Source organism: Lygodium microphyllum, chromosome 19 (genome assembly GCF_053477565.2).
Source record: "Lygodium microphyllum isolate KBCC chromosome 19, Lygodium_microphyllum_v1.1.10, whole genome shotgun sequence".
Lineage (NCBI taxonomy): Eukaryota > Viridiplantae > Streptophyta > Polypodiopsida > Schizaeales > Lygodiaceae > Lygodium > Lygodium microphyllum.
In genome coordinates this window covers 2,280,512-2,289,515 of record NC_141153.1, presented here as the reverse complement: position 1 = coordinate 2,289,515, position 9,004 = coordinate 2,280,512, and the positions used below count along the sequence as shown (strand labels likewise).

The window sequence follows — 9,004 nt, the reverse complement described above, 5'->3', positions numbered from 1 at the left end:
AGAGTGAGGTGAAGTCACCTATTCCATAGATATGCAAACATTAAAGCCACCCATAACAAGCCCCTAATAAGCCGTATACAAAGACAACAAATTCTCCCAAAGCTACAAAAAATGACCTACACTATCTATACTACTTAATAGGCAATGAAGCCCCTTTGACATTACATAAGGTGAGCTTCATGAAGAACAAAGATTGTAAAATCTACTAGATTACCACTTTCCCTTTTGCATCCATTGATTAAGCAACCTAAAATCTCCTCATTTCATTGCAAATCACATTCACAAGATTTTCCCTCTGCAATCTAGCAATCAATGCATAGAGGGGGAATTGATGTGGCTACTCATAGAATGCATCTTGAGAGGACAACAATCCACCACAAGGATCAAACCTCAAAGTAGAATCTATAGTACCTTTACCAATTATTCTTTGTCAAGAAGAGGACATGAAAGGGAGAAGAAGAGGAGAGAGAGAGAGTGCAGAAGGGAGAGAAAGACTGCAGGAAGAGAGAGAAAGAGAGTGATGAGGAGAGAGAAATACTAGGAAAGGAGAGAGAAAGACAGGAAGGGAGAGAAGGAAGCCACGAAAGTGGAGAGAGAGGTGAAGATGAAAGGAGACTTGTATTATCATAATCAGATGGTCAAAAATCCAGTCCCTTACACCTTTTATAATGGCTAGTGTAGCTGGTATTTTATCCTCATTATTTTATTTCCCCTCTCTTACATTCTATCCCCACCCAAAGGTTTTTGCCCTCAAAAACAAGTTGGGCACTTATTACAAAAAGACAGGGTAGGAGCTGACCAGAGTACTACTCTGCTGCAAACATTACAAGGGTTATCTAATAGAATGATAGGTAATCATTGATGTATAAAGGGTCATTGATCAAGTATGATATATAGGTATGATTGGGGAATGGTAAATTTTAAATCTTGACCCATATTCTTTAAGAAGATGAAGCCTCCAAGGAGTGGACAGCATGTTGTTTACTATAAGACCTTGTTGTAGTGAATCAGAGATAACTTTCTATAGAGAACTCCAATCAAGGCATGCTACACATCAAAATGGAGCTCTTGGTAAGTACTTTCAGCGCATGTAGGTTGGGTTTGGTTGTTTAGAGTTCAGAGTAAAATCTGGTGTAAAACAATGAGCTATCTGCAATCTTCGCTACACTAAAATATGGCCATGGATAACCAATCTTTAGCCAAAGAGTCTACCAAAAAAGATGGATGTTGGTCTAAATGAGATCCCAAGCAATCCATTAACCTCCTGGATCAAAAGGTATTCCGTCATAATGATTGTCCAAGAGAAGAGAATGCCCATCAACCACATACTCCAATCCACCCGGATCAAATGGATACAATGAAGTATCCCATAATCAAGTCCATAATCACATCCATAATCTCCCGGATCATGGGGAAGCACAATGCCATCTTCATATTCATGTATGCCCAAATCATATATTATATCATCATCGAATATATGCCAGTCATAACCATGATCAAGGTACTCATTATCAAATGCGTTCAATGGTTGTTGTAAACCTTGATTAAGTGTAAACTGATGCTCAATAATATCATCATGAGGTTTCTCCAAGAGTCTAAAACCTTCAGCATAACCATCTACATCTGTGAGTGTCTCATGTGATTCATGAACTAAGATGTCATCAGCTTGTGCATCTTGCTCTTCACTATTCCCTTCTTGTACATCTTCTTGGTCTTCTCGCTCATCTTCTTGTTGATCATGTTGCTCATTATCCCAGTCTTGTTGTTTAGCTTGCTCATTGCTCTCTTCTTCATCATCGGCACTTTGAAAAGAACTCATCATTACATTTGGGTGATTGTGAGGTATGAACTGATTGGGATATAGGATACCATGGTAGTTATGAACTTGCTGCCTGATCAAAGCTAGAGGAGTACTGATAAGCATAACCATTATTGTCACGTCCATAAGAACTGGGTTGCTCAATTAAGAAAGGTTCACGTGTATAATCATGACTATGTTGTTGAAAAGGTGGATGCTCATAAGCATAAGCATGTTGCCCATAATAGCCATTCTCTTACCAAGGTTCAATGGAGTGATACTCTGCATTATGACATGATACATCATATCTATAAGCATTAACATGCTGTCTAGATGTACTTGCATATTGCTCATGTTCGTTTGCATGTTTCTATTGTCCATATTCATATGATGCATGTAGGTCATAGTATGTACCATCAACATATACATGTTGGCTATTAGCATAAGCATTGGGTGCATGTAATGCCCATGAGAATTTGTGTTAACTGATGGGAAGGTGGTTCTTTCAGCATGTACATGTGATTGATCTTCTTGCTCTTTTCCCTTCATTTGGAATTCCATCCACTTAGTGAGCTAGAAGGGTGTCCATAGCGGTCTTTATTTGACCAATGCCTTCCATCAATTCTCTATGCCTCTCAGCATGCCTTGTCTCATGCGAACTAAGGGTGTTAGTGAGCTTGCTAAGGCTCCCCATGTCATGAGAGTAATCTTCATCTTCCATTTCAGGGTTTTTCTCAGTCCTTGGTTATTGTGCATCCTTGATTTGTTGTTGAACATCTTCATTGGCCTTGGTTTTTCCCCTATTCCCTACCATGGCTAAGCGCAGTCCCGTTAGACCTCGACTCACTGTTTTGCTCGTAACTTGAGCTAGGGAGATCCGATTGACCCACTTTTTTTTGTTCAAATCGAAGCTAAGGATCCCCTCTTCGAACAGAGCACAAGCATGCTACTGCAGGTTTAGTATAGAAATTTCTGTAATAGTAAATCTGTAGCTGTTTTATGTAGTCCTATGCCTTGTTTGAGAGTAGTAGGGGACTATTTTGGCATGTAAGGGATGGGTAGTGCCCAACTAAAGTGCCAAACTAATTGGGGGGGGAGGGGGGGGGGGGGGTTATTGAGGTCTGCAAACACTCTTTGGGACCTACTCTTCAGTGTTGCTACTCACTCTTTACCTCTGTAATTGACTGAAAATGTCTACAGCATCCTGTAGGAATTCAAGGGAGCTAAAATATGGTCCCCTGTCTATTGTATGTCCGCAACCACTTCTCCCATGGCACCATACATTACTTCAGCATACATACACATGGCCTACACTATAATATCATTGCTAAGCATAAAAATGAGTATTCCCATGACCGTGTCACTCACATATGAGCATCATACATGCATTATTTGTTGCATTCACTATCATAACTACATACATGACTGCTTGTGTATCTAAAGATATATTTTAGCATTGATTCTCTGTCATACATCATTGCAAGTACATTAGTGGTACATCAATATGCCATATACATTAGTGGCATAATCCCAAGTACATCAATATGTCATAGACGTCAATGGCATCATCATGACATGCCAATTCTCAATGTCCCCAAAATATCTTTGCACCTACAAACAAGTTCAGGCTCCGGATCACCAAGAGGTGGGCAAAGTTTCCCTTGGGCTGGGTTGTGTACCCCTTCAGGGTCTTTGATGGCAAGGGGGGGCCACCCCTCTTTTGTCTTGCCACCTCGCCTGGCATCGGGCTTTTCCTCACCCAAAATATACATGGCAAACATTTATTAATTAAACAATCAACATGCTATGCATGGGAGCTTGGAAGTAATTCTTTTCATAAAATGCATGGATTTGAATTGAGAATAGGGGAAGGGCTTACCGAGCAGTGACTTGTTGCTATCTCACCTCATTTAGAATGGGTTTCAGAGATTAGTTTATGCTCAAACAATTCACAAGTTAAGAGATTAGGGTGAGGTAATCACTAAACGGTAGTGAAAAATTTCAGCATAGAATGGACCATTTTCAATGCAAGAAAGCCTAAGGGAGGATTGAGATTAAATTGGTAGCATGTAAGCATTGAAACCTTCAATAAAATGCATGACTAACTACTTTAATCTCTCCCAACAATAGGCTTTTTGGCTCAGCAATAGGATTGAAATAAAAGAGAGTTCAAGAGTCAATTACCTCTTTGATAATGAAGAAGGTTGAGAATCAGTGTGGCCAATGTCCCAAGGTTTCTCTCCAATGCTCCAATTGGCTTCATGATGACAAAGCTTCAACCAAGAATTGAGTCTTCAAGCTTGATTCTTCAATGGGAGAAGGAGGGGTTGAGCTTCAGTAGCTCCATGTATGCTTTGAGGGCCATAGAAGAAGAACCTCCCCACTGAACCATGATCTTAACTTCTGAGCTTCTTTAACATCAAGATTGATAAGAACAAGATTGTTTTGTGTTGTTGGAAGTGAGACACCTTGGAAGTCAGCGATTCGCAGTCCCTTGATCAGCACTATAGGCAAATCATTCAACATGTTCAACAACTGCTCACCTTTCTTTAAAGCAAGGCTATTCTAGAGGCTTACGGTGACAATCTTCTTGCTGTCATCTGCTATTGTCACACCTCGCTTGGGGATCTTCTCATTATTACTTTTCCTTCTAATGCTTGCTACACTAGCAACATTTTGTACCACGCCAATCACATCTACAAGCTCTCTCCCATTCACATGAGGGCCAAGCTCATCTATCTTTACTAGTCGGTAAAAGACCTCAGGTTTCCTTCTCCCCGAGCATTCTTGAAGGATCGCATAGGCCTTTGCTTGTAACTTTGACCTTGATGGTCCAATTTCCCTAGTAGGGATTGAGAGAGACAAGAGGATAAACCCTCCGTGATTGGCAAAGATGCTCAGATGATTGCTACAGGCACCAGTCTTCCTCATGAAGATGCCCAAAATGGTGCTCGATCTCTCTATTTAGAGAGAGAATTCATCTTGGAGATAATTAGACCTAATGTTGGAGAAGAGAAGCTTGCATACTTCAAGGTTAGAGCCTACATTAGTTTTATAAAGCCTAATCAAGCCATGTGGTATATGGCCTGCCAATCTTGATCGAGGTTCTGGTGTGAGGGATGCCAAAAGAACTATGACAATTTTAGTTGAAGATACATCATGACTATAAAGATTTCTGATTTCATTGATGAAGCCCAGGCATCTGCCTTCAATGAACAGGCCGAAGTTCTCCTCGTCACTCAGCTAATGAACTAGCAAACATAAAATCACAGAACTTTGATATGAAGGTCTACTAGGCAGAGCTGAAGAAGGGAATGTGGGTACCCTTGGTATTTCAGATAAGCATGGCTCAGAGGCTCAGCATATTGCACATCCTCAAAGCTAGTAGTTGCCTCTGGAGAAGAATAAAAGTGAGCTTTAAGGTAGTAGAAGCCGGGATAAGAAGATAGACTGACCACCCAGGGAGGGAATTTTAGCACAAGACAAATCGACAATCATAGGTCGGGAATTCCGGCCCGTTTTGATGGATGAAGCATGGGAGCGCGCTGTGGAGGCTGCCCAAGGAGGGGAAAGCCCTCCCTCTATGCGTTCGCTCATGTTGGATGGGACTATTAAGTTCTCGCAAGGTCGCTTGCCATCACTATCCCTGCTAAAACAATTCTTTTAGTTCCAAATCCTTTGTATTGCCAACATTGGTCTGGCTTCTCTCGCCGATTTCCCTACCCTTCCACATCTTAAACATCTCATCCTCAGGGATAATCGCATCTCTAGTGGACTTGAGCACCTTGTTGCAGCTGGCTTGGTCTCCCTGTGTGATCTCGACCTTTCTAACAACAAAACTTCTCTCCTTGAAGACCTTGCTCCCATTGCCAAGCTTAATCTCCGCTCCTTGGATTTGTATGAATGCTTGTCACACAAACTGCGGATTACATGTCAAAAGTTTTCTCTCTCATTAAGTCACTGTAGTATCTAGACAAGGTGGACTCAGAGAATAATGAGAGGCCTGAATCAGAGAAGAGGAGAGAGAAGACTCCATTAATGCTCCAGATTTGCAGTCCTTGTGGTCTAGAAATCCTTGGTAACTGCAATATTGCTCCATGTCATGTCTGTACCTATGTACCTGTGGCTCTTAAATCTGTGTAACTAAAAAAAAGATAATTGAATGGAATGTTAGCCAACTGGATCAAGAACCTATGGCTCTGATACCACTTGTCAAGAAGAGGATAGGAGAGGGAGAAGAAGAGGGGAGAGAGAGAGTGCAGAAGGGAGAGAAAGACTGCATGAAGAGAGAGAAAGAGAGTGATGAGGAGAGAGAAATACTAGGAAAGGAGAGAGAAAGACAGGAAGGGAGAGAAGGAAGCCATGAAAGCTTGGAGAGAGAGTTGAAGATGAAAGGAGACTTGTATTATCATAATCAGACGGTCAAAAATCCAGTCCCTTACACCTTTTATACCGACTAGTGTAGTTGGTATTTTATCCTCATTATTTTATTTCCCCTCTCTTACACTTGCTACATGTACCCAAGAAGATTGTGGTTGAGGTTTTGAGTAGAATCCTTTACCTCTGCATTGAAAAGTTTTTGTGACATTATCATACGCCAAATGCATAGGAATTGAATGAGCTTCTTGTCAAGCATGTCATTTGATCATAGAAACCCAAGGAGCATCCTTAAGCGCATGATCTTGACATGCAAGATGTGACTCAACAACAACCTCGATCTGAAGTGAAAATGTAGTAGCATTTTTGTGATGCCTCGAAGGTGTGGGGGAGGAGTAGAGTGTTGTGGCATAGCTTGAGGTTCATACTCCTACATATCCATCTCAACATCCAATGACCCAATTGGCCACATTTGAAATAATGTCCAGCAAAAGTTTCCCATTTTACCTCCAAAACCAATGTATGCTATCTTGATGCATTAATATGAAGCTTATTAGGTCGAGATTTGCCAGTATCGCAAATCATGGAAGCTCTGTTTCTGTTCCAAGAGGCCAAACAAGGCTCCATTAGGACTTTGACCTAGAGATCTCAATACAAGATGAAGAAGTTGCCAGAGGTGAGAAGGAAAATTAACCGCTTCCACCTAGATTGGGCATGCTTACCTAATAAAATCTTAAAATTCCTTCATGGGCCTTCATGGGACAGCATGAACCAATTGACCATCTAGAAATTGTAAGAGATGGAAATAGAGATGCTACGTATGTTGAAATAGACTTGTCACTTTAAGTTCGCTCCAGGCTCCATGAGCTTCTAATAGAGGATCCAGATATACACTTATTTGTTGTGCCACATGTTAAGGTTGAGAGGCAACAATTGCACTGCTAGTTAAGGGCCTTACCTCACACTAAGATAGCTTGCTCCAAAGAATGTCATTGCTAGCATGCTCAGAATAACTGTAAAAATACTTTGTGAATGCAAGCTGCTTTCCTAGCTTTGCACCATGCAAGTCTAACAAATACGGCAATCTCAACTCATTTGAAAATTCAAGCACTCTCTCTTCTACTCCATGGTCAACATACAATTTCATTAAATTGGCTAGTTCTTGAGGACATTCATTCATATCATTTGACATCCATAGTCTACTTCAAATTTTGCCGAGGACTTGAGCTCTACATTCATCCTATTAAGAGTGATAATACATTAGAACTTATATATTGAAAATTGAAGACTATTCTTCTTCTATTGAAGCCACATTGAGTCTCTCTTGCTTACTGAATAAAACAGGCCAGCATCCCATACTCTTCTCTCCTACAACATTTGGAGCATTAAGGGGCCACTTCTAGTGGGACCACTGATCTTTCATCCAAAATTGCTTCAAAGTAGGGGGTTTTTGTCTCTCTTATAGTAAGTATTCTATCTACAACAAGGCTCTCCAATTTTGGTAAGATTGAAGATTGTGAAGCTATGGGTTGCAGTTTAGAAGCAACATCTTGGGGTTTTTGATAGCAACAAGTTGGAAAGTCATTACTCTTTTTTGAGCCATTAGATGTTGGAGCATTGTATGGTACATGGATTATACTGATGGCATATTTGTGGTAGCATGGGATCTTTAGTTATCCAATAAAATGCTTTTGATGATATGCATGTAGCAATGTTTTGCTATTGTTGGCAGCAGTGATAAGATGATGTTTATATTGGCATAGCCAATGCTCATGTTGACATTAGTTGATTGTGGGAGCTTTCACTCAACCGCCAAGACCCACGGACTGCTTATTGTTTCAAGAGTTCCAAGCCGAGCACTAATAGCTGCCTCTCACATAGCCGACGCGCCATCCATATCTACGGGTGTAGTGAGCTTACCTCCATGCCGTTCGAGTTACCTCCTCTCCCACGCACTCCGGTTGCTCCACGATCCAAGTGCAAGCTTCAAGCAAGCTCCATCCTCAAGCTCCATGCTCCAAGCTCCATAGCCGCGAGCAAGGTAAGAGAAGAGAAGAGAAGAGAAGAAGAGAGGAGAAGATGGAGGGCTTCTCCTCCCCGGTCCCTCACCCTCACACACTCACTCCCTCCCACTCTCACACTCCCTCTCTCAAGCACAAGCTCAAGCAAGCAAGAAGATGAAGAAGAAGAAGAAGAAGAAGAGAGCACTTTTTGCCACACACAAGAATGAGCTTCTCATTCACTTTTCAACTTTATATACAAAACCCTAAATCCCTTTTGGGCGGTCATCCCCTTTTTTACATGGCCGGCCGTAGCCTAGGCCCTTTTTCCCATTGTCCTTCTATCTTCCTAGCTTCCTTTCCACCGCCCATCTACATTTACAAATTGCATGGGTGAGAGCCTGCGCTCCTTGAATTAAACCATGATGCTCTTGCGCTCTTTTACGAAAGTTTTGACTTGCACTTTTCCTTGTGCGCCTTTGTCTTCCGTTTCTCTTTGCCTTGGCCTTTGTCTTTGTCTTCTGTTTTAGCTTTTCGGATTTTCCACTGCCTGGCACTCTTTTACAAGATTTTAGAATGCGCCTTTGTATTTTAAAATGCACCTTTCCCCTTTTGCATTTGCCTTGGACTTTTTAAGGTTGCCCTTGCGCTTTTGGCCTTTTCTCATCTTCTTTCTTCAGTCGGGCTACATTTTTTCCGCCTTTGCCCTGCATCTTTTTTATTTTCTTTTGCTTTCTTCGTGTTGGAGTTAACATTACCCCCCTCCTGGAGGAGTGCCAGTCCCATGGCACTCTTCGTCGAAGGTAGCATGTGGAGCTTGCATCAAAGA

General features: G+C 41.5%; 1 pseudogene; it reads left to right on the top strand.

Annotated features, from left to right (window-relative positions):
• The first annotated feature begins 5,321 nt into the window (after positions 1 to 5,321).
• Positions 5,322 to 5,941, top strand: LOC148019493 (acidic leucine-rich nuclear phosphoprotein 32-related protein pseudogene; annotated as a pseudogene).
• Positions 5,942 to 9,004: the final 3,063 nt, after the last annotated feature.